The sequence below is a fragment of the Chiloscyllium plagiosum genome, unplaced genomic scaffold (assembly GCF_037043375.1).
Source record: "Chiloscyllium plagiosum isolate Xiang-an unplaced genomic scaffold, Cpla_swu_hap1 HiC_scaffold_4, whole genome shotgun sequence".
Taxonomy (NCBI): Eukaryota; Metazoa; Chordata; class Chondrichthyes; order Orectolobiformes; family Hemiscylliidae; genus Chiloscyllium; species Chiloscyllium plagiosum.
In genome coordinates, this window is record NW_028270142.1 from 37000298 (window position 1) to 37027835 (window position 27538).

General features: G+C 39.7%; 1 protein-coding gene across 5 annotated transcripts in view; it reads left to right on the forward strand.

Annotated features, from left to right (window-relative positions):
• Nucleotides 1–27538, forward strand: part of itprid1 (ITPR interacting domain containing 1) — a 143778-nt gene that overhangs the window by 89567 nt on the left and 26673 nt on the right. The gene's annotated exons all lie outside the window — the stretch shown is intronic.

Sequence of the window (27538 nt, forward strand, 5' to 3'; positions counted from 1 at the left end):
CACTTGAGGGGGTGCAAAGGAGGTTCACTCGGTTGATTCCGGGATTACAGGGATTGGCTTATGATGAGAGATTGAGTAGACTGGAATTATATTCACTGGAATTTAGAAAAATGACAGGGGTGATCTTATAGAAACATATAAAATTATGAAGGGAATAGGTAAGATAGAAGTAGAGAGGATGTTTCCACTGTCAGGTGAAACTAGGACAAGAGGGCATAGCCTCAAAATTAGGGCAAGCAGATTTAGGACTGAATTGAGAAGGAACTTCTTCACTCCAGAGGGTTGTGAATCTGTGCAATTCTCTGTCCAGTGAAATAGTTGAGGCTTCCTCAGTCAATGTTTTTAAAGTTAATATAGATGATTCTTTTAACTGTAAAGGAATTAAGGGATGCGGCGAGAGGGTGGGTAAGTGGAGCCGAGTCCAGGAAACGATCAGCCATGATTTTTTGAATGGCGGAGCAGGCTCAAAGGGACAGATGGCCTAGTCCTGCTCCTAGTTCTTATGTTTATATGTTGAAGTATATCAGTTTCTATATGAACTTATTGGATATAAGAAATAGTGTCCTGGCCAAGCAGGTGAGATGATAATGTTTGTTCAAAAATGGCTACCTTCTCTCCGCCTGATATAAGCTAAAGTCTCAGGAAGAGCAAAATCATGAACATATTTCACCTCCCTTCCCCTAATACGTGGGAGAGTTGACCACTGACCTTGTTGGAATAAGGTGCTCAGACAAATTGGTTTGTTTTGATGTCAGTGAACATGATCCAGTAACAATTGCTGAGATCACAGCTTGATCCAATAATGATTGCTGAGATCACTGCCTGATTCAGAAATGATTGCTGTGATCACTGCCTGATCCAATAATGATTGCTGACATCACTGCCTGATTCAGTAATGTTCACTGAGATCACAGCACAGCCTTATGTGCAAAGTCCCTGGACAGTGAATTCCTGGGCTTCCCATTTTCCATAGTTGCCAACTTGTCTTTCAGAAACTCTTTTATTATAGTATTTTAATGTTTTCAATAAAAGCTTCAGAAAGAAAAAATCTAATATCCCTGCTAATTTGAAAACTGTCTGGCTCATTAGAATTTATTGTAGCCTGTGCACACAGTCCACATAAGGGCTAATCTGCTTAAATTCAATGGTCCTCAATAATAAACAAAATGTTCATTGGCCCTAACAAGGCAGCTGAGTGGAATTGGATAAGTTGTCTTAATATTATGTACAAATTTGCAAACCAGTCAAAAAGCAAGTTTCTATTTTGCTGCTAGCTGCTCCATGGTGCTCTGATACCAAATTGGGGACATTGTACAAATCGCAGATTAGAAATTACTGCTGGCTTTATTCCTGGAAAAACATGCTAAGTTCCTCACTCTGCTATGTTAGCACAGGCAATACAAGTAAAAGCAAGTCTTTCTTTAAAATCACGCACAGGAACAAGAATGTTCAACATTTGTATGATGAGATTGCCAATAGTCATTTCTACGCTCTAATTTTTGCATCAGAACTATCAGCATGCTTGTTTTTATGCACATTTTGTTTTGTTCACAACAATTTCATTTAGCATATTTTTGTCAGTCCATTTCAGTTTTGTATCAGAAGCTCCAATATGCACACGTGTACATACCTGCACATGTGTATGTAGGCATAGGCCCAGAGATGCACATAGTTCGCATGTAAACATTCACAAATGTACATCAAAGGAATAGTCCTTAATCTTTCAAAATGGCCACATCCTCCTTCCACCACTGTAGAAGATGTGAGCTTTCACCAACAACAGTTTCACTTGAGTGCACTGATTTACTTAATTGACTTCTTAAGTCTTTAAGGTTCTTTATGATATACTCAAGGCCTTTATGATGGAAAAAGGTTTGCTCCCAGTGAAAATGTTTGCTCCCAGGTACCTAACCACAGAAATATCGTAAAATACATTAGTAGCTATTCTCAGGGAATAGTCATAGTTATCTAATTCTAATTAATTAATTATATTTGACAGTTCTTGTGCTAATGAAAGAAGTCACACCCCGGGTGGATGTTTGAAATGACCAGCATTTCAGTGAGAAAAACATTAACTATGGAGAAGAATTTTGACTGCTGTTGTATCATCTCCATCTTCAAGAAAATGGTTTCATTCAGCGCTCAAGAAAATAATGTGTTCAAAAGGGCAATGGTTGTCTTTAGTGCTTTAGTTGGGGTCTCATACCAATCTTCAATGCTTTAGATAGGGTCTCCTAATTGTACTGGGGGCTCCCAATTTAAGCTTGTGCTAAACGTTTCACAAAAATTGTGACCACGATTGAAGAGATTAGTTATTTTTGCCATGCTCTGATTCAAATGCAGCTAGGCTTACTTCAGCTGTCACTGTGTCGTTAGGGAAGAATGATTCTTTACCTCATATATTTCAACCCTTAGGGCAACTTTATATAATCAGCCATGTTCTGATGCTTCAATCAATGCTGCCATGATGCAGGCTGCAACATGGAACCATTTGGAAGTCCCGCCTCACTTTCTTGCCCCAAATTACAGGACGATTCATCTTCATTGAGTTTCAAGCTGTTGTACATCCTTTGCCTTGCAATGAGTGTGATAAAGATGAGCACTGAAGCTTCTTGAATTTTGTTGATCAAAGCAATTATTGGTGGAGTTTAGAATCCATGAGAGGCACCTGTATGCAAATGGAAAAGATCAGAAAGATCAGTTTCAGATTATGGGAGGACTTGTTCAATAGGAATCAAATGTGTGGGAGATCATGTCATAGAAGTATTTGAATTATGGGTTTGGTTTGCAAAGGTGGTTTAGGTTTTAATAGTGTCACTGTGGCGGCGGTCTGGGAAATAGCGAGTTGTTGGATCAGATAGCAAGAAGAAGAGCATTTTGCCTGATTCCTCCCACTAAAATGAAGAATTATTAACCAGATGGTACAATTTTACAAGGAGTCTGTAAACTGAGTGGCTAGGTCCAGCCAGTAAGTGCTTTGCACTGGGGAAAGAAGAATAGGAATTCTTCTCTTGATCCCACAAGCTAATCCACAGTAAACAGCTCTTAAAAGACATAAATTTACACTATCCTGAATTCATTTTCTATGCCATGTGTCTGCTTATTTCACTGGCATATCTAAGACCTCCTGAAGCCTGTTACTATCTGCCACATTATTTATTATATTTCTCAGTTTCATATTCTGTCTTTTAATATTCAAATTATTGAGATACCAAAAACTGTATTAACACAATATATTTCACTCAAGTCAAAACAAAAGCCATTACCTAATTCCAAAACTGTATTGCCACTTTAATCCCAATGACCTTAATTTGTCCAGTTTGTGACACTGTCTCAGTCACTGCTCAAAGATTCACTTACACAATATTAACTTAAAAATCCTAAGGAGCGTCGCTCCGAAAGCTAGTGTGCTTCCAATTAAACCTGTTGGACTATAACCTGGTGTTGTGTGATTTTTAACTTTGTATACCCCAGTCCAACACCGGCATCTCCAAATCATGACAATATTAACTGTGTTACCTGCATCAAGCTGTAACATAATCAAAAAAAAACTCCCAACTTTGTCAGGCACAGTTTCTCTTCAGGATATTTGTGCTAGCTTTCATTTATTAATACAAACTTTCTCCGCAAGAATTAATTAATTTTGCCATATCTATTGTCTCCAAATGTTTAGATTAGATTACTAGATTAGATTACATTACAGTGTGGAAACAGGCCCTTCGGCCAAACAAGTCCACACCGACCCGCCGAAGCGAAACCCACCCATACCCCTACATTTACCCCTTACCTAACACTACGGGCAATTTAGCATGGCCAATTCACCTGACCCTGCACATCTTTTGGACTGTGGGAGGAAACCGGAGCACCCGGAGGAAACCCACGCAGACACGGGGAGAACGTGCAAACTCCACACAGTCAGTCGCCTGAGGCGGGAATTGAACCCGGGTCTCAGGCGCTGTGAGGCAGCAGTGCTAACCACTGTGCCACCGTGCCGCCCACCAAATGTTTTCTGTGGTTGACATTAGTAGATGACTCATAGAGCCATAGAGTTATAGAGATGTACAGCACAGAAACACACCTTCGGTCCAACCCGTCCATGTTGACCAGATATCTCAACCCAATCTAGTTCCACCTGCCAGCACCTGGCCCATATCCCTCCCAACCCTTCCTATTCATATATCCATTCAGATGCCTTTTAAATGTTGCAATTGTACTAACTACCATCACTTCATCTGGCAGCTCATTCCATACACATATCACCCTCTGTGTGAAAAAGTTGCCCGGTACGTCTCTTTTATATCTTTCCCCTCTCACCCTAAACCTATGCCCTCTAGTTCTGGACTCCCCGACCCCAGGGAAAAGGCTTTATTTATCTTACCCATGCCACTCTTGATTCTACAAACCTCTGTAAGGTCACCTCTCAGCCTCCGACATTCCAGGGAAAACAGTCCCAGCCTACTCAACCTCTCTATAGCTCAAATCCTCTAACCCGAACAACATCTTTGTGAATCTTTTCTGAACCTTTTCAAGTCTCACATCATCCTTTCGATAGGAAGGACACCAGAATTGCATGCAATATTCCAAAAGTGGCCTAACCAATGTCCTGTACAGCTGCAACATGACCTCCCAACTACTGTACTCCATGCTCTGACCAAAAAAAGAAAACATACCAAACACCTTCTTCACTATCCTATCTACCTGCGACTCTACTTTCAAGGAACTACGAACTTGCACTCCAAGGTCTCTTTGTTCATCAACACTCCCTAGGACCTTACCATTAAGTGTATACATCCTGCTAAGATTTGCTTTTCCAAAATGCAACACCTCACGTTTATCTAAATTAAAATCCATCTACCCCACTCCTCAGCCCATTGGCCCATCTGATCAAGATCCTGTTGCAATCTGAGGTAACTTTCTTCACTGTCCACTACACCTCCAATTGTGGTGTCATCAGCAAATTAATGCTCACATCCAAATCACTTATATAAATGACAAAAAGTAGTGGACACCTCACCAATCCTTATGGCACTCCGCTGGTCACAGGCCTCCAGTCTGAAAAACAACCCTCCACCACCACCCTATGTCTTCTACCTTTGAGCCAGTTCAGTATTCAAATGGCTAGTTCTCCCTGTATTCCATGAGATCTAACCTTGCTAATCAGTCTCCCATGGGGAACATTGTCGAACGCCTTACTGAAATCCATAGTCTACTGCTCTGCCCTCAATAATCCTCTTTGTTACTTCTTCAAAAAACTCAATCAATTTTGTGAGGCATGATTTCCCATGCACAAAGGCATGATGACTATCCCTAATCAGTCCTTGCCTTTTCAAATACATGAACATCCTGTCCCTCAGGATTCCCCCCAACAACTTGCCCACCACTGACATCAGGCTCACTGGTCTATAGTTCCCTGGATTTTCCTTACCACCGTTCTTACATAGTGGCACCACATTAACCAAACTCGAGTATTCCTGCACCTCACCTGCGACTATCGATGATAGAAATATCTCAGCAAGGAGCCAAGCAAACACTTCCCTAGCTTCACACAGAATTCTAGATTACACCTGATCAGGTCCTGGGGATTTATCCACTTCTTTGCATTTCAAGACATCCAGCACTACTTCTTCTGTAACATGGACATTTTTCAAGATGTCACCATCTATTTCCCTACATTCTATCTCTTCCATATCCTTTTCCACAGTAAACAATCATGCAAAATACTCAGTTAGTATCTCCCCCATCTCCTTCAGTTCCACACAAAGGCTGCTGATCTTTGAGGGGCCTTTCCTCCCCATAGTTACCCTTTTGACCTTACTTTATTTGTAAAAGGCCTTTGAATTCTCCTTAACCCTATTTGCCAAAGCTATCTCACGTCCCCTTTTTGCCCTCCTGATTTCCTTCTTAAGTATACTCTCAATGCCTTTATACTCTTCTAAGGGTTCTCCTGATCTATCCTGTCTAAACCTGACATATGCTTCCTTCTTTTTCTCAACCAAACCCTCAATTTCTCTTGATATCCAGCATTCCCTACACCTACCAGCCTTTCCTTTCATCCTAACAGGAATATATGTCTCTGGATTCTTGTTATCTCATTTCTGAATTATCCCATATCCCAGCCATCCCTTTACCTGCGAACATCTGCCCCCAATCAGCTTTTGGAAGTTCTTGCCTAATACCGTCAAAATTAGCCTTTCTCCAATTTAGAACTTCAACTTTTAGATCTGGTCTATCCTTTTCCATTACTATTTTAAAGTGAATAGAGTTATGGTTGCTGGCCCCAATGTGCTCCCCCACTGACACCTCAGTCACCTGCTCTGCCTTATTTCCCAAGAGTAGGTCAAGTTTTGCACCTTCTTTAGTAGGTACATCCACATACTGAATCAGAAAATTTTCTTTTACATACTTAACAAATTCCTCTCCATCTAAACCCTTAACACTATGGCAGTCCCAGTCTATGTTTGGAAAGTTAAAGTCTCCGACAAAACCACCCTATTATTCTTAGAGATATGCGAAATTTCCTTGCAAATTTGTTTCTCAATTTTCCGCTGACTATTAGGGGGTCTATAATACAATCCTGGTAAGGTGGTCATCCCTTTCTTATTTCTCAGTTCCACCCAAATAACTTCCCTGAATGTATTTCTGGGAATATCCTCCCTCTGTACAACTGTAATGCTATCCCTTATCAAAAATGCCACTCCCTCTCCCCTCTTGACTCCCTTTCTATCCTTCCTGTAGCATTTGTATCCTGGAACATTAAGCTGCCCGTCCTGTCCATCCCTGAGCCACGTTTCTGTAATTGCTATGATATCCCAGTCCCACATTCTTAACCATGCCCGAGTTCATCTGCCTTCCCTGTTAGGTCTGTCCAAACTTGTTCCCTGCTTTGTCCCTGCCTGCCCTGACTGTTTGACTCACTTCTTTACTCTACTGTACCACTCTCAGATTGATCTCTTTCCTCAGTATCTCCCTGGGTCCCATCCCCTCACCTTACTAGTTGAAATCCTCCCAAGCAGCTCTAGCAAATATCCCTGCCAGTATATTAGTCCCCTTACAATTCACGTGCAATCCGTCCTTCTTGTACAGGTCACTCCTACCCCAGAAGAGATTCCAATGATCCAAAAATGTAAATCCCTGCCAATACACCAGCTCCTCAGCCATAATTCATCTGTTTTATCCTCCTATTCCTACCCTCACTAGCTCGTAGCATCGGGAGTAATTCAGATATTACTACTCTCGAGGACCTCCTTTTTAAATTCCTGCCTAACTCTCTATATTCTCCCTTCAGAATCTCAACCTTTTCCCTTCCTATGTCATTGGTTCCAATGTGTACAATAACCTCCTGCTAGCCCCTCTCCCCCTTGAGAACATTCTGCACCCTCTCTGAGACATCCTTGATCCTGGCACCAGGGAGGCAACACACCATTCTGATTTCACGTTGCTGGCCACAGAAATGTCTGTCTGTACCTCGGACTAGAAAGTCCCCTAACACAATCCATCTCTTGGAACATGAGGTACCCCTCATTACATTAGAGCCAGTCTCAATACCAGAAACTTGGCTGTTCGAGCTACACTCCCCTGAGAGTCCATCACTCCCTACATTTTCCAAAACAGCACACTTGTTAACCAACTGACACTGCAGTGAACCTGCTTAGGTACTGCCTTTGCTGTTGAATTCATGTATCTCTGGACTTCAGAGTGCGTCTAGGAAAATTAACAAACAGTGAAATTCAGAATTGATCCTGGAGAAACCTTTTTTGGGAGAAGTCACAGCACAGAAACAGATAAGTGAATAGTTTTAAGTGTGGCCTTGTTGTAAGTCTGCATTAGAGTGGGTTCTTTCTTGATAATATGTTTTATTGGGATTTGTCTCATGATTAAACTTTAAAACATAAGCCATAAGTATTAGGTGAGCCTGGAGCAGTGTTATGTAGAGGAATAAGATGGTGCTATTAGCTGGGTCTGCAGATTGGAAGAAGCAAAAATGGCCCTTTAGTAGAGTGATATGCTCTTCTTGGATGTGGGAATTTAGGGAGAGTTGACGTGTTACTGAGGATTATATCTGCAATGAATGCATTGGTTGCGAATTCTATCAGATTGAATGGATCGGTTGGTGCGACAGAGGCAATGAGGAATTTACACGAGCAAGGGGGTGTGACAGATGGCAGTTATAGGAAGGGAGAAAAGTTGCAGACACAGTCACATAGATGGGTTAACTCCAGGAAAGGAAAGAGAGGTAGATAGGTGGTACAGGTGCCTCCTGTGGCTATCCTCATTTCAAACTCTTAATTTCTGTGATTCACATTTTTCCCTTTTATTAAACAAAGATATATTATTTTTGATTCACCCATCCTCTGGCATCAATTCCATACTCAAAGGAAGATTAAAACCATTGACTTGAACAGCTGTTATATCTAACCCAATCCTTCAGCAAAGCAGGGTGCACCAAATGCACTGAATCGCATTGAATGCTGCCAAAAAAATTCACCTATGTTCTTAAAAGACCTTAAGAAATAGAAGCAGGTCTAGGCCATTCAGCCCCTCAAGCTTGCCCCATCATTTTATAAGGGCGGCACGGTGGCTCAGTGGTTAGCACTGCTGCCTCACAGCACCAGGGACCTGGGTTCAATTCCCACGTCGGGCGATGTCTGTGTGGAGTTTGCACATTCTCCCCGTGTCTGTTTCCTCCAGGTACTCTGATTTCCTCCCACAGGTAAATTGCCCGTAGTGTTAGGTGCATTAGTTAGGGGAATGGGTCTGGGAGGTTGGTGTGAACTTGTTGGGCCGAAGGGCCTGTTTCCACACTGTAGGGAATTTAATCTAATCTAAAAAATGATCTGCCCAACCATCAACTCCACTCTTGTGCTGCTTCTACATAGCTGTCAACTCTTGATAGTTCTTCAATCTATCTACCTCATTTTAAAAATATTCTCCATGATCTGGCATGAATAACTCTCTGGGATTAAGAATTCCAGGCATTGACTATCGTCTGTGAGACGAATTTCTTCACATCTTTGTTTAAAATGTGTGGCTCCTTATTCTGCAACTATGTCCCCTAGTTCAAGAGTCACATGCTCGTGGAAACATCTTATCAACATCTACCCTGTCGGGGCCCTTCAGAATTTTGTCTGTTTCACTAAGGTCATCCCTCACTTTTCTAAAATCTTATGAAAAAGCCCTGTTAACCATATTTGATAAGTCAGCCCTTTCATTCGAGGAATTAACCTAGTGAATTTCTTTAAATAGTCTCTAATGCCAACACATCTTTTCCTAAATGTAGGGACCAAAGCTGTACACATACACAAGGTACAGCCACATCAACATCCTATACAACTGTAACAAGATTTCCCCTATTTGTAAACTCCAACTGCCTAGTGGTAAAGGACAAAAATTTAATTAACCTTTTAGATTACTCTATTTTTTGTTTCCTGAACAAGAATACCCAAATACTTCTGAGGTGAACTTGGAGGCTCTCTCAGTTTTAATAGTAGTCTGCCTCTTATTTCATTCCACCAAAATATACTTCACATACATTCCCGTTGCAGACTCCTGGGTCCTCACCACAACATGCACTCCCACCTATTTTTGTTTCATCAGCAAATTATCTGTTATATTTCAATTCTGTTTCGATAAACTCAGCCATGTAAATGTGGCACTGACTGCATCATTTTCCTTGTGAAGACTGATACAAAGTTCTGTTTAACTACTTTTATCATTTGCCTCTTCAAAAAGATTTCCTGGTCTCTATTGGCCATGCTGTTCCCCTGACTGCACTTCTGGTATTTATCTGTTACAAAATATGTTAGTGTCTATTTTATATTCCCAGTAATCTTGTTACATATTCTCTGTGCTCTTATTTTATCTTTCAATTCTTCTCCATACTTTATTTGTTCTGTTTGATTCCCTACTCCTTTAGACATGGATGTCTTTACGTGTTGTATATTGGAAAGACCTTGAAAAGAGAGACAGACACCAACATGGTCAGAGTACGTGTTTAATAACATAATTACACATTGAGTGTGCTCATAACATATATACATTACACCATTGTCCCTTTTGTCAATTTAAATAAGCTATTCAGAGGTACACAAATTATACAATTTGAAAAGCAAACAAGTGAATCATTGAACATTCACATTTGGCAAAATAATGATATTTTTCTCTTTGAACTATATCTTCAAATCAAGCTGATTAACTGAGTTACAAAGTTGTCCTATTCCTCTCAAAGATTTTGGTGCAGAGTTAGACTTTTGACGATTTGATTTCAGTTCAATACTTGTTTCTTTATGTGTTATCTGATGTATTTGTTTTGATCTACTCTTACATTTTTAATTCTTAATCTTCGCAAGTTTAGTAACAGCTTGTGTTTTCTGTACATCTTACTGGTAATTATCTTTTCATAATGAGTTTCACGTTTTTTAAGCCTTCCTCCCTCTCTTGATTCAATTCTGATTTTAATCTTTTGTTTTCCTTTTCACAATACAGGCAGCTATATTTAGCTCTTGTTCTTTCCAACCTACTGTGCATTGAGCTAGCACATTTGAGAGTGGAGTTTGATTTCAGCTGTGGATCCTATTGTCCCAACAATAGATTGCAATCTAGCCACATAATTTGTATCCTATCTCATGGGAACTTAGATTTTGATGAAAGTTTTAATTGTGTCTTTGGCCTAGATTTTTGTGGAGTCATGGAGACTCTGCACTTCTCCCAAACTGATGCTGGGTGCTGAGATCTGGAAGTCCAGCTGCTACATGTGACAGAAATCATTCCTATTGGGTTATGTGGAATGGGGCTGAGGTGGATTACATACATGTGCATATGTGGTTAACACCCAAGTGAGCTGGAGGGTATGGCCTTGGCTTTTGAAAGGCATCTTGTTAAGAACCTAGTTGATGGTACCTATGAATGTATCAGATTCCAAAATACAATTTAGCCTGATGTACCATATGTCTTTTCTTTGTTTCAATGTGGTAGTTATTCACTGAAAGACAACCTGTAAGGTTTCTCGAACAACAGAACAAAGGTTTATTATATAAAAAGTGAAAACAAAAAAAGCCCAGTTAGATATATTGCACAATTTGAAAAGTCTTAAAACACCAATTAAAACAGCCAGCATAACTATGTCTCAATATATTTCCCAATGCCATCACTTTGCATCTATCAAAATCCAGAGAAATAATACTTCAATATCAAATCTTTAAACTTGGTTAAACTGATTCACCCAATGTCTGGTCTGTGAACTGTGGAGTTTCCTAACAGGAATATTCTCAAAACAGAGAGATTGAATTTTCTCAAACCTGCAGATTTCTAATCAAATACTCTCAGATGTTGCACAAAGGGAGTGAGAGCTCAGAAAACTACAGGACAATTAGCTTAACATCTGTCATAGTGAAGAAATTAGAAGCTGTTCTTAAAGAAGCAATAACAGGCAACTTGGATAAATTCAAAGCTTTAATGACAGAGTCAACATAGTTTTGTGAAAGAGAAATCATGGTTAACCAATATATCAGAGTAGTTTGAAGAAGCAATGTGTGCTGTGGAAAAGGGGAACCAGTGGAAGGACTGTATTAGATTTCCAAAAGGCATTTGCAAAGAAGTTGCAAAAAAAAAGTTATTGGGGAAAATAAAATATCATGGTGCAGAGAATAACATATTGGCATGGATAGAAGATTAGTTTGTTAATAGGGAGCAGACAGTAGGCACAAATAGATATTTTTCTAGTTGGCAAAACATGAGTGACTAGAAGGGTAAATGGTCATTTTTCTAATTTGCTCATGGAGTGTGGGCATCATTGGCTGGGCCAGCATTTATTGCCCATCCCTAATTTCTCAGAAGGAAGTTAAGAGTTAAACCATGTTGCTATGGGTCCAGCATCGCACTTGAATCAGACCAAGTAAAAATGGCAGAATTCCTTCCCTAAAATACGTTAGTGAACCATTTTACAGTAATCATCATTAGACCAGTTTTTAACACCAGATTTTTGTTGAATTCAGATTTCACAATCCATCAACACACAGAACATATGTTTGTTTCCACTTGTGGGCCAAGTTCTCAAACTCAACAATGTTGAATGTTTGGTGGGGGGCATGGAGTGTTGGGAATGGCAATACATCGTTGCAGGATGGCCTGGGACATGTTCCATCACACTGAGTTGAGATGTTGTGACAAGATACCATGCTAGAGTATTCTCTCTGCATTGTACAGGTCCGCTCTAACAGTTTGCAGCTTTGAGGATCCTGGATAAGGCTCAACCTTGTGGCTGCACTCAGAGTTAGGTGGATAGAGGGTAGGGGAAGGGCAAAGACTCACCACATGGTCTGATACATGATGTTAATCTGAGTCAATCTGAGTTTTATGAGCAGTTGATGCTGCCATCTCTAGGATTTTACCAGCCTTAGCATTCTAGATCGTGGTCCTTCATTGCAACTTCCCATTGATTCAGTGATCTCGATATATTTTCCTCTGATTGACTCTCTCCTTCATGTCAGCAACCTATTAGACAACTATTACAGTTAATGATTACCTGACTCTTAATGTTTCTTATCCAGATCAACAACATACCATGCCATGCTGGCTCAGTGGCTAGCACTGCTGCCTCACAGCGCCAAAGACCTGGGTTAAATTCCACCCACGGACAACTGTCTGTGGAGTTTGCATGAACTCCCCATGTGTGTATGGGTTTCCTCCAGGTGCCCTGGTATCCTCACACAGTCCAAAGATGTGCAGGTTAGGTAGATTGGCTATGTTAAATTGGCCATAGTGTCCAGGGCTGTGCAGTTTAGGTGGGTTAGCCACGTTAAATGCCTACAGTGTACAGGTTAAGTGGGGTAGCCTTGGGAAATGCTGGGTTAAAGGAATGGGATTGGTCTGGGTGGGATGCTACTCAGAGGGTCAGTGCGAACTTGATGGGCCAAATGGCCTGCTTCTACACTGTAAGGTTCTATGGTAAAGCCTCACAGCAAGAATTTCTTACAGATTGGCCTTTCTCATTGCACCCAAGATATGATTCCCATTCAGGCCCACCGCTACCTCATTATTACTTTTGGAGTGAGTAGACCCAACTCCATTAGTGAGCTGGGAAAGGTCACATCTCTGTACACCACCTCTGAGTGAAGTTCCTTGGGCACAGTGTCCCTAAAAGATTGTTTCATACGCAATAGTTGACTTCACTTGTTTTCCCAAAGCTGCAAATAACTCCTTGTAGTTTTCCCCCTTTTTTTTAAAGTAGTGTTCATTTGTCATGTTCTGTCCACAGTCCAAAAAAACAAGAAGTTTTAGGGCTTTTTTTTTGCTATAATGTTTTTGGCCAAAGTTTTTTTACACATCAAATTTTTTTAGAGTGTTTGAGCGAGAAGGCCACGAGAGTTCTCTCACCATATCTGACCAAACATACCTCAGTTATTATCTATCATGTCCATGTAGCATCACCCACTATTACCATGTACCATTTCCAGAACAGTTTTCCTTCAAAGGATCTTCATCAGAAGATTAGTGTCCCTTAAATCCACATGATCATCCAGACAATCACTGTCAGTATGGAGCCGTCTGCTAACATTTGCCCCAGACGTGACAGATCCTGGGAACTCATTGCGTCCACTTTGAAACCCAGGTCTTCCATGAGCTGCTGGATGGGCCAGTGCCAATTCAGGAGTTCAACCTCCACCAGGAACAGCAGTGGGGGCCACGACACCAGACCATGGTCCACACTTACCATCCGAGTCGAGGCAGGCTCAGCAATCTAGAGGAATGCCCAACACTTTGGAAGAAGATTAAAGACTTCCTCCACTCCTCCAGAGGAAATTCTGCCATCTTTTCTCTGATAACTTATGCTCACTTCTATCTCTGCTACTGTACCTACCTCTCACCAAGGCTCTTGCACTACCACACTCACAGTTGCCTACAACCACACTAAATACATATGTCCTCTGTGCTGCCTGTTCACCCACGCAGGACATCTCTCCATCTGCAGCAACAGGAATAGCTGTGTCACTCACTTTCATCTTCTGCAATAACTGCCTCTCATTCCAGGTGGAAAACAGCCCACAGTACGGCAGAAAGAGTTAAGACAGTGGTATCTGCCTGACATTTGGCTTCTCAATCCCTTTCTGAGAGGAGGTTTCTGTCTTTGAGCATCCCAGGCTGATTCTGGACTGAAGTTTAATCTTGACTTAATGTGCCAGCAACCCCTGAATGAAAGCTACCTCCCCTGACTTAACTGAAACTTGCTGATAAACGTGACAAACTTAGCACCGAAACAGCAGGACTAGGCAACAGTACTGTGAGCTTGGTATCTCTTGCTGAGGGGGTGAAGCATGGAAAAAAAGGCAATGCAAGGCAGGGATGTTGTGAACAACCTGGTCAGCTCTGAATGAACAAGCACTATTGGAGTATGCAAAGAGTGTACTGGGTGTAGCCTCGTCTCGTCCATGAGCTGCATGCACATCCTTGAACACAGTGTCCTGGCTGCAACAAGGCAGTTATAATTGCAGGTGCAGCACTAAAGTGCAGAATTATCCTGTAAATTGATCACACGTGTGCCATGAAGGCTCTTAGATGCTGATACATATCAGATACCTATGACCATGAGCATAGACTGAGTAAGGCTTCCTATGGAGCATGATCTAAGATATCAATGCCCAGTGTCCAATGTTCAGAGCAAGCAGTGAGCTGAATTCGCCAGCTTTGCACAACAGTTTCCTTGTTGGTTTTTTCCAATGTTACGCTTGCTGAATAAGGTGGGAGACTGAATATTAATGAGGGGAGTAGGTGATTATTAAGGTCTTTAAACCCTGCCAGTCAGGATTTTGCCAGAGCACTTTGAAAAGTATACAAGTGGCCTGACTTGTTCCAAATGTAGTCAAGGGCCTTGTCATACTTGTTGCCTGATTGTGTCACATATTGCCACAGCCCCCTGTAAGATTCTGATCTCTTATACTAGCACTTCCTTGTAGGTTTTGAATTGAATTGGGTTTGAATTGAATTGAATTACATGGATCAGTTAGCTAAGTTAGCTGGATGGTTGGTTTGCAATGTAGAGTGATGACAACAGTGTGAGTTCAATTCCTGAACTGGCTAAGGTTACCATGAAGGACTCTCCTACTTAATCTCTTTCTTCACCTAAGGCGTGGTGACCCTCAGGCTAAACTACCATCAGTCATCTGTGTGTCACTCCCTAATGAAAGAGCAACCCTATGGTCTAGTAAAACTATGGAGGCTGTACCTTTACCTTACATTACTCATGATTGAATAATCTGCAAGTGCACCAATGGGCATTTTGTTGATTTATCAACGAGTTTGTAAAAAAAGTCTCTGTTATTTGAACAAGAAACTTAAGTACAGTACAGCCCTAGCTCCTTAATGCATAAGTACTCCAGTTTCACTTCACAGTTGTGATGCTCTATCCTTATGATACTGCAGTTCTCTCTCGCTACTGGAATATGTTCTCTTTCCTGCTTTGGTCTTTGCTTGGCTAGCAATTGCAATTTGGCCGTTATTTTTGACAGTTAAAGGATTTAGCATTTCTGTACTGACATACCTGTGCCCTGTAAAAAGTGAAAAAAAACACCAGATGCTGTAAATCAGAGAAGCAGAAACAGAAATTGCTGGAAATGCTCAGTAGGTCTGGCAGCATCTGTGGAGAGAAATCACAGTTACTCAGAGTCTTGTGACCCTTCCTCAGATCTGATGGTAGCCAGGAACATGTTGGTTTATATGCAAAAGGTAAGGTTGGGGGAGAGAGTAAGGAATAAATGATAGGTGAGGTAGAGTCCAAAGAGAAGGAAGATCATTGAGGCAGATAAAGGAGTGGATAGCGATCTGGCTAGGAGGGTGAATAGTTATTAATGGGGATTGTTAGTGACTAACAATGGGTTTGCGTAATAGCACACACTGTAATAACAAGACCTGGTGTGTGGGGATAGGGGCAAGGACAAGGGAGAGTTCAAGCCCTGAAGTTATTGAACTTGATATTGAAGGCTGCAAGGTCTCCAAGTAGAAAATGAGATGTTGTTCTTCCAGCTTGTTCTGAGCTTCACTGGAGCACTGCAACAAGCCTGAGACAGAGATATTGGCCAGGGTTCAGGGTGGCGTGTTGAAGAGGCAGGCAACTGGAAGCTCAGGATCTCTTTGTGGGAAGAATGTGAATGTTCTACAAAGTGGTCACCCAGTCCACACTTCGTTTCCCTAAAGTAGAGGCGACCACATAGTGGGCAGTGAATGCAGTAAACTAGATTGTGTCAAAGGTGTGGTGCTGGAAAAGCACAGCATGCCAGGCAACATCCGAGGAGCAGGAGAGTCAACGTTTCAGGCATAAGCCTTTCATCAGAAATGTTGGGGGGGTGGGGTGAAGGGGGTTCAGAGATAAGTAGGAGGGTGTGGGTGATGGAATGTCACTGGGAAGGCGATGATAGTGATAGGTCAGATGGGATGATGGAGCAGATAGGTGGGAAGGAAGATGGGTAGGACATTTCAAGAGGGCAGTGCTGAGTTGGGGGTTGGATCTGGGATGAGGTGGGGGAAGGGGAAAAAAGGAAATTGGTGAAGTTGATATTGATGTGTGAGGTTGAAGGGTCTCAAGATGGAAGATGAGGTGTTCTTCCTCCAGTTGTCGCTTGGCTTGGATTGGCGGTGAAGGAGGCCCAAGGCTTGCAAATCCCTGGGGAGGTAGGAGGGGGAGTTGAAGTGGTTGGCCACAGAGTGGGGAGGTTGTTTGGTGCGTGTGTCCCAGAGATGATCCCAGAAACATTCTGCAAGTTGGCGTCCTGTCTCCCGGGATCTTCTTTCACATCTGGCAGAGATTTTCCTGCACACTCAAACACTTCATCTACTATGTCCATTGCTCTTGATGTGGTCTCCTCTATGTTGGGGAGACAGGTCGCCAACTTGCAGAATGCCCAAAGAAGGTTCACTTAGCTGATCCTAGGTATGAAGGCACTGTCTATGAGAAGAGGTTGGGCCTGTACTCACTGGAAATGAATGAATGAAAAATGACCTTATTGAAACATACAAGATTCTAAGCAGACTTGGCAATGTAACTGTGGAAAAGTTGATTTCCCTATGCAAGAGTCTAAGACCAGAGGGTACAATCTCAGGATAAGTGATCACCCATTTAAGACTGAGATGAGGAGGAATCTGTGCTGTCAGACGATAGTGGACCCGTGGAATTCTTTACCATAGAAGGCTGTTGAGGCTGAGTCATTGTGTATATACAAAGCTGAGATAGACACATTTTTAATCAGTAAGTGAATCGAGTGTTATATGGAGAAAGTAGGAAAGTGGAGTTGAGGATTATCAGATCAACCATGACTTTACAAGATATTAGACTGCCTTGATGGGCTGAATGGGCTTCTTCTACCTCTACACGTTATTGTCTAAATAGACTCTAGCTACAGATAAACAGTTATTAACTGTTAGCATATATTGATACTTAACAATATCTAATCCCTTAAATTTCTGCAGGCATTCAAGCAGACAGGATTAAACAGGATTGTGGACAGACGGGTAAAACTGGAAATACTGCAAAATCTTTAAATGCACATCCCTTTTTGTTCTCAATCATCCACAACCAAACTTCAATTACTGCTTGGTCAAACCATTTCTAACGTTTGCTATGGGTGTCAGATTACTTGCTTTCAAAACTACTATCTTTCAAATACTGGTTCTCAAACAGCTCTTTCTCATTTCAGTCTGCAGTTTATCAAACAGAAAACAAAAACTTATGGTCCTTGCAATGCTCATAACATATAAATTCAGTACAACATGAAGGGTGGTGCCTTGCACCACAAAACCTACTTGAACTGAAGATTGGGTGCAAATAAGTTAATTTTGTTAAACTCTGCAGTTATACAATATGCTGTTTGGACCCTACTTAAGGCCTGTTTTCTCTTGAATTTAGGAGGTTAAGGCATGATCTGGTCAAAGTTGCAGAATCATAGAGTCATACAGCATAGAAACAGAGCCCTTTGGCCCATCATGTCTATGGCAACTAACAAATGTCAAACTAGAATAATCCAAAAGTCTTCAAGGTATTAACAGAAAAAGATAGAATAGATAAAAATAAAGTATTTCTCCTGGATGGGAATTCTAGAATGAGGAGGCATAGTCTAAAAACTAGGGCCAGACCATTCAGGAGAGATGTTACTTCCACTAGTAGAGGTTTGGAAATCTTCCACACATATAGCAATGGATTCTAGATGAGTTGTTAATTTTATATCTGAGATTATTTTTTATTAAGTGAAGATATTAAGGGACATGAACCAAATGCAGGTAAATGGAATTAGGCCACAAATTGAATAGCAAAACAGGTTTAATGGGCTGAATGGCCTCTTCCCATTCCTATGTTCATGCTGGATGGAAATAAGGGCTAGAGTAAGCCAAAGAGTATAAATCTGCAAAAATACCTCTTGCACATGATAGAAATCATACTGTCTTATATATATCTTCTAAACATATGATTTGAAATCAAGTTTTTTTATAAGTTCACTCATGTCTGCTTCTTTAGACTAATGCTCAATTTTTTATTTTACTCAGTTTTTAAATACAAGCACATTCAAGGACTCTAACTGCTTGATGTCCATACACTTTCAGGAATGCATTATGAATCAGCCACATATCATTGTGAAATAACTTTTAATAAAAGTAGGGCAATATGGGTTAAAGAAGTTTCTGACACTCAGTTCATAATGAAAACCAATACTGGATGGGTAAAATTTCAGATGTCACCATAAAACCTGATTATTATCTGTGATTGACAATCAGCCATCTAATGCCTCATGAGCTAAATGACAGCAGAGCTTTCGAGGTTGAAATTTGCTGTGTGTGCTATTATTACCGTTTGTATCATCTATTGTACCAGATAATTTTTGATTGTGATTGCAACTTTCTGCATAATTTGAATATCTTATTTATAAACTAAGGTCACACACAGAGGAAGTTCACTACCTAAATTTCACCTCACTTATAAAATAACAATATGGAATCATGTTTTAATGTAATTGTATGAAAAACTTAATGAGGAGATTTAATATCAGCACTCCCAATCCAAAGCTTCATATTTAATAACTCATTAATTGTGGTTCAAATTATTGTATCATTTCAAGTCTGTTTCAAGCTGGAATATCAGATATGAAACAAGCACATTGAGAGGAGCTTTCAAGTTCTCGATATGTATCTCCATTACATGACTGTCTGTAGCAGAATTACTACACTGTAAAACTGACCTTTGTAATTGTGATGTTATAAATAAAAACTCTAGTCAAATTTGACTGTCACACTATGCTGTTCCTCCTTTATTCGAGGAAAAAGCAAGTAATCAAAGAGGAGAGGTTATACATAAAGATTTATAGCAATAGGATTTTAGAGGTGCCAGTAGAGAGATTATTTTTCCAATTCTAATCAGCACGTTCAAGCATTAGCCATATCACATTGACAAGTCCTGTTTCACGTCGATGCAGCATCAGGATTTCAAGAAAATTTCTCACATAATCACAGCTGACACAAGCAAGAGCTGCAGTAATAAAGCTATTTCAAATCAAACAGCACGAGTAATGAATAGTGCTGACACACTTAATCAATAAAAGGTCTATTTAGAGGGCCTTGGAAACATTTCTTAGTCTTTAATCGAAGAAATCAGATTCCTTTTCTAGTTAGGAATTCAAAATACAGCAAACTCAGGACTGCATTAGTCATACTTAAACTAATTTAAATTTCAGTCTTCCATAATACTTCAACATGCATAGCATGAGGATGTGATTTTAATATATTTTGCAATAGTTGGATGTGCAGATGCTAATCATTGGTGCAGGTAGTGTGAAAAACAATGCTTAATGTGTAACATGTCCTTTTAACCAACACTGTCCCTGTGCTTGAACGTCAACATTTAGACAATTGGCTGTCATCCAAAATGTGCTACCACTCTCTCACCACCGAGGGGAGACTCTTTGAAGGCACCCAACTCTCTGCCTGGTTAACTAATACAAAATTCATGAAGCAGGTGATGGGTAGATTCAAGTTTCAGTCGTGCTAAAACTCAAATCTGTAACCACAGGGGTGTGAAACAGTGACTTAAAATTCATGTCTGGGGTATATATTTGAAAACTCCTTTTTTTTATCTGACTGAGTAATCGAGCTTCTAAATTCTAATTAACTCAAATGAACACATGAAATAAATTTGAATACTTTGATTTGCTTTCGAATGCTGCAGGCTAGAAATATAACTCATGAAAATCAAATTCTCCTCACTGAGTCAGGAAAGTATTCTATTTGTAACTTGCTAAATTAAACACATAAAATTGGTGAAAAGGAAACGGCAAGCTCATCTTGACCTATGTAATGACTGTTCAAGATGACAATAACCAGGGCTGATGTGATTTCCTTAAATCACAAATTGCTGTATTTTCACCCTTTTGTTTGATCATCTGATCAGCTCATGTAGACGTCTCAGATTACACATTTTGTACTTCGGATGGTTTCTATGGTAACTTATTTTCGAAATCATTCATTTTAATCAAAGGAATTTTACATAAAAAGTGTAACAATATGTTTAAAGTTATTCAGAAGAATATTTATTGCTGGAATGATCATTTTTTTTTAATTAGTTAGGTGTTGCTGATGATTTTGAAAGTGATGCATTAAAATCTCCAGAAGAAAACAAGAGCTGTACTTGAGAGGATATGTTTTAAATGCACACTCCTGATGTGGAACTTAGCCCCTAGGAGTAATAAGATTGCCTTTTTATGCAGCCAATTTTTTTTTCGCCTTAAGAAAGCATAACTGAAATATCATGGTCTGTAGAATTGAACAAGTTCACAAAATCTAATCCCTGCCATTTGAGTTTTCAAGCTGAGAGCTGACAATTCACTTTCAGGAATACTTGGGATCTCGATGATTTAGGTTTGAGGTTCTGAGGTTGTAAACTATTATTAGTGTTAGCAGTACATAAAATCTTAATAAAATAATATGATGTCACTTTGTTTTAATGGAGAAATAAATAGATTAGTGATGAGGCAAACAATAATATTTTGAGAAAATTGCAGTTTTCCCCAACTAATACTAATTTCTAGCCAACAGTGAAATTAATCAATTGTTGCAGTCCTGACTAAGACAGGAACCTCTAGGGTTGTCATTGGAGTTCATGAATCAGGGATTCATGATGAAACTAAGAGACCAAGTTTAGAAATTATTCTTCTTAATATAAGCCAAATCATATATCTTGTTAATTCATGGTGACCTCTCCAGTCTAGAATGTGTAAAACCCAAGTAATTTCTGGACTTTGGAATTTTCTAGGTTTCAGACTGACATTAGAATGAGAAATATATGAGCAGAAACTAAATGTTTACCTGAGAATTGAAAGAGTGATAAACTATAAGGCAGTAATAAAAAATGTTTTACTTAATCTAACAGTGCACCTTCCATATTCAAAAATGTATGATATCTAGGTGTGATCAAAAGTGCTCATACAAACCGGCTTGAGGGTAGAAATTGCCAGGTGATCGGGGGGAGGTGGTGGAATGCAGTGATTGTAGGTCAGTAAAATATCGCACAATGTGCAATGTAATAGTGGACTGAGAATTCACACTGATAGCAGGCCAGAGGTGGGCAATGTAGGGTAATGATCATTCACTAAACACTCAATATATTAAAAAAGTGATAGCAATTTCCTTTTGCGGAATGGTTGGCAATGGAATCCCAGTGTGAAAGGCTTTCATTTTTAATTTTATTTCCTACCTAATTACTCAGCTTTTCTTCCTCCATTATCCATCTTAACTCTCACTCCTGAGTATATGATGATTAACAAGCCTTGACACTCTGTTTTACTAATCAGACTTCAACTTTAATACGGACTGTTTCGAGGTAATGTTGTATCGGACAGAAAGTATCTGACCAAGTTTCAGTGACTGATAGAAAAGAAAACTCACACACAAATAGTGGACTTTTTAAATGCAGCTGCCTGTTTTAACTATCAGCAGTTTTCAGGCCACAAATGTGTAAAATGTGCCAGACTTATAAATGATTCCAGTTTGTCAATGTTATAAAAGCTTTGTAAACAGTGCAGTGGAACTGTGTCATCTGCTTATGACCCAGACCTAAAGAGCAGCTATCTACCTCACTGATTTTGGGTAAGAGCTAAAAACTGTGACAGGTGAATGTCATCATTTAAAAGGCTAAACATTTAATTAACCATAACTGAGAACTCAGTGCACTTTTGCCAAATGTTTTCCTCCAAGGTATTCAAGCCAACTTGCTTATTTTAGAAGATTGCACCTTTACTTCCTAGCTAGTTCTCCTCCAGTTGGCCTACTGATACAGGCTGTTACTCTTAACATCAACAGCTAAAATTCTTTCCCCTTCTAGATGTTCTTCTTGAGATATAATGCACAAAGGACACAATCTATGTAGACAGACTTAATGCAAACAGCTCTTCTTGCCAGCTCATTGGAGCATGATCATTCAAATAATCAAATAACTATCAAAGTTATTACATTTGGCATTTCTCGATTTCGCAAGTGGTGATTTCTTGATTTGCCTGATCTGCTCAAAATATTTCTGGATAACTGATGTTTCCAAACAACTGATTTCCACATTGGAGAGATTACAGTGCATTGGATTTGTGGCATTACTATACTTTGTGAATTTCTTGGAAAGCTCACTCCCTGCAGGGAGCCCGTAGATGATCAGGGCAAATAAGGAGCAAATCCATTTGCCAAATTGGAGAACGTATGCAGTCACTAATGGCACTTTTAGAGAAGCAAGATAGAGAGTCAGTAAAATTCAAATGGTCAGATTTTGGCAGAAGATTGCAGGAATGGATAAACCTATGGTTCCGTTTTCAGATAAAGATTGCATTTGTGATGGATGGGGCAACTTCTAAGGGGAGCACTATGCAAAGTCAGAGCAAGAAATCTGCTGTGTTCACAAGCTTTTCAATCACATAGCCCCTCAATTACTGACCATCCCCCTAACAACTGCAGTTGCTTTGTTTTTTCAAATAAGCACCGAAAATAAATTTGTACTATCGGTAATTTATCTACTTAAATACTGTACAGAATCAGAGCTAATTAAATATATGGACAAATGGTCAAGTAATTTTATTCATACATCAATCTCAATAATGCTGACACTTTTAAACAGTAAAAGTGGAAAATGAATTGAAATACATCTGCAGTTTTTTAAAAATTCCATTTTAGTAATGCTTGTTGTGTACTAAATTTTAATTGTTTGTTGTATAGAATTTGAGTACTGCTGAAAAAAGACAAATTTTTTTGAATTCAGTCATCTTTCACTCCTTAGGAGAATTCACAGAAATACCAGTCCAGAACAACAACAACCATGTATTCCGTAGAACCCCTGTATCCGCAAATTCAGTTTTTGCAATTTCAGTTATCCACGGTTTACCTCGGCCTGAAAATATTACATGGAACATTCCAGAAATAATTCCAAGAGGATGCAGGGGTGCTAAATTTCCCATTTAAATGATAGGGTTTGCTACTATCCACAGTTTTGGTCATCCGTGGTAGGTCTTAGAACGTATCACCCATGGATGTGGGGGAGGGACACCTGTATTTTATGAAAATGGAGTGCTTATGAATTGGCAAATGGATGTTGATTGGTATAAGCATTGTCATGGGGAATGCAAGAGTTGAATGACTGATCGTTAGTAGCCAAGATTTGTTTAAATTTTAAGCCAGACAGGTTGACTCCAGTGAAGGCAAATGAGTTTCAGAGTGCCAGTCACCTATTTTAATGAATTGAAACAGCCATTTGTGCACATGTTCTTTCTCTCCCTCTGCAAAGAACAGGGTCCTGTGAGTTAATGTATGTATCTTCCAGTATGGATAAGTTCACCATTTTGTGAGACTGACAGGCAAATCAGGTGTTTGTATAATTCTTAGCAGACTGAGTATTTTTTTAAGCAAACATTGACCAATCACAGTTGGATATTATACTTCTGTTTTTCAAATATGGCTGATTGGGTACAATCAATAACTTGTTTTTTGTAAACAGCTGAAAGGATATGCTGTGTGATATGACTCATCAGTTTTTGAGACATAAGTCCTGTACACCTAACAGCACACTGGCACTCAGATTCATAGACATAATGCTCATTTGTTGATAGACAGAGCAACTTTCTCGTTGACAGTTGTATCCTGTTCGTGACAAATCGAACACCTATTGCTACATCATGGCAGCTTGTTGCTAGGAGTATAATGGTTGGAACGTAATTTCTAGTCTCTCTTCCTGTTCCTTGTTATTCAACTGCAATGTGGGTGTATCTGCTGATGTGTAGATGGATCATGGTGCCCTTGTAGTTTTTGGCAGAGTCCCACCTCATTTGTTGGGAACACACACACACCTTTTTGTAAAACATTAAAAAATTACAAAGCAGGTTGACAGAGTGACTAAGGAAATATTTGAATACATTGCCTTGTAACTCAGGGCATTGTGTCTGAAAACAAATAAGTCAAAATGAAATTTTATAAATCACTAGCTAGGCCTCAGCTAGAAAATTCTGGATTAGTGGTGCTGGAAGAGCACAGCTGTTCAGGCAGCATCCAAGGAGCTTCGAAATCAACATTTCGGGCAAAAGCCCTTCATCAGGAATGCTCCTTCGAAGCTCCTTGGATGCTGCCTGAACTGCTGTGCTCTTCCAGCACCACTAATCCAGAATCTGGTTTCCAGCATCTGCAGTCATTGTTTTTACCTCAGCATAATATTGAGAATCATTGAAGAATAATGTCAAGGCCTGGCAAGGGTGCAGATGATATTGGAATGAGGGGCTTCGCTTCTACATGGAAATTGGTAAAGGCAAATGTGTAGAAGGTAATGGTGCTGAAAAGGTTAGTGTCAATGTTGCATGAGCTCCATCCCAATCTGATTGTGTCACACAGTTTTTGGGTGGAAACAATGAGACCTACACCGAACTTTGCAGGGAACAAATACATTCTGTTCAGCTTCCTAGAGTCCTTTGGGTAATTATGTTCCCAACAAGTTATAAGTACAATAACATGATAATAAAAGTTGTTGTACTTAATGCTGTATTGCAATCAACCACCTTGTTAACTAATCTTCTGTTTGAACTCACCAGCAGATTATTGACTACCATTGATAATTAGACAGAGCCTAGACACAGTATAGACAATGGAGGATCGAGAGAATTGGCTAATGGACAACAAACAATGACTGGGGATAAGGGATTCTTTTTCATGTTGGTGACCTATGACCAGTGGGGTTCCATGGGGATCAGTGCTGGAACCACAATTGTTTACAAAAAATATTAGTGATTTGGAGGAAGGAAGCAAATATCACATGTTATTACTGTCACAGATATAGTGGAAAGTGTTGTCTTACATGCTTTACAAGCAGATCATACTGTACAAGTGCATCAGGGTGCAGTAGGTAATTAGGAAGGCTAATAGGATGTTGGCCCTTATTTCAAGGGGTTTGGAGTATACGAGTGGGGAAGCTTTACTGTAACTATACAAGGTACTGGTGAGATCACTGAGTACTGTAAGCAGTTTTAGTTCCCATATTTAAGGAAAGGTATTTCATTGAATTGTTACCAATGAACATTTACAAGGATGATTCCTGATATGAAGGAATTCTGATATGAGCAAAGAATAAACAGTTTGGGACTCTAATCACAGGAGTTTAGAAGAATGAGAGGTGATCACATTGAAATATATAGATTCTTAAGGTGCTTGACAGGGTAAGTGCTGAGCGGATGTTTCCCTTCATGGCAGAGTTTAAGACCAAAGGGCATAATTTCAGAGTAAAGAGACACCAAATTAAGAAGGGAGGAAGAATTTCTTCTCTCGGGGTTGAGAGTCCTTGCCACAGAGAGCTGTGTGGGCAAAGTCCTTGTGTATATTTAAGTCTGAGATAGATAAATTCTTGGTCAGTTGGGGAATTAAGGGCTATGGGGAAAAACACATAGTGGGCATGAGCAATATCAAATCAGCCATGATCCTATTGAATAGCAGAGTGCACTTGAGGGGCCAAATGGGCTATTTCTATATCTATTTCTTATGGTCTTATGATTAGTGGCATTGTACTATTTCAACCAACTTTAGCTCAGTGCCACATACTAGTGGCATTTATCTCATGGTAGCTGTGTGGGCTCAGATTCCAAGCAGAAAGTCCACCATGAGGGCAAATTCAAAAACACTAAGGAAAAGAATTTAAATTAGAGTGACTTCATCACTTTGAGGATAGGACTTTAAAAGGACAAAGACAGTAAGTCAGCAGCTGAAATGCGATTACTGAGATTGCAGCAATTGTGGAAGCAGCAACAAGGTAAGCTCAGTGCGCCGAAGTCAAACCTTTATCATGGGGTTGGTAAGAGGCATTCAGAGGAGAGTGTAGGCTAGGAAAAGAGAGGAAAAAAGTCAGCCATTCTTCAAAAAATAATGGCAGAGACCTGAGCAAAGGTGGCTGTGCAAGAAGTAGAGCAGGCTCCAGGAATGAAGTTAGATATCCGAAGGAATAAGGGAAAGCCTCAAATTTAAGGGAGTGCAAAAGAGCATTCTTATCTCTGTTAAAAAGTAATGCTGCAGTTGAGATTACGTTTTGAGAGAGATGGCTGCAAAGAATAGGGGGAGGTGAGAAAATATGCCAGCATTGCTGATTTAGAAGGCATTAGACATTAGTTAGGCTTGAAAAGAGCACAATAGAGAAGTTGAGTGAAAGTGTCCAACAGAAGACAAAAATTCCAGTGAAATTAAAGATATGAAAGGACTGGACGCAGCAATTAAATCTTGATTTCAGCAGGTAGATTTATTCAAAACAAAAACAGCCCAAAAACTTTATTAAAGTTTGTACTGAAAAAACGTGTTTTGTATTTTGAACTGAGAAAGGCAGGGAAACATTTATTTTACCCAGGAAGAAGTGGGAAAACTGGACCTTGGCTGCAGAAGGCTGAAAATCCTGGAAAAGTTAGGAGGCCCCCATCTTGTTCATTTAAATAGGTGGAAAAACCAATCTACTACAGTATTACAGTGGTTGGTACAAATGCAATTGAAAAGGTTCAAAACAGTAAATCACTACATAGTCAGTAACACACATTAAAGTTTTATTGAAGCATTTAATATACTATTTCAACAAAATAGAGTTTAAAATGACTGTAAAGAAACAAAATACTGTAGAGTCTAAGCAGCTCTACGATAATTGAGCTCTACAGTTTTTGTATTTAAAATATCCTTCATAAATACAAAAATACAAGCTTAAAGAACATTGGAATATAAGCAGTATTAAAATGTTCCAGATTTTAAACTGCTTTGCAGTAATAAGAATTAATTAGCCCTTTGAGTAAAAATGGAAGGAGACATGATACTTGCTCAAAGATTCAGTGACAGAGATGCATTGTCCAAAACATGAGACTGAACTTCTTGCTGGAAACTGTTCTTAACATACAGAATTGCTTTAAATTTAAATACCAAAGTGCAGTATTTTAATACGTTGTCATATTTGGTGGGCCATTTGTAGAGGACATTATTAATAATGAGAACATAATGGGCAAAGTCATTGTGTCAAGCATTCTGAGGACAT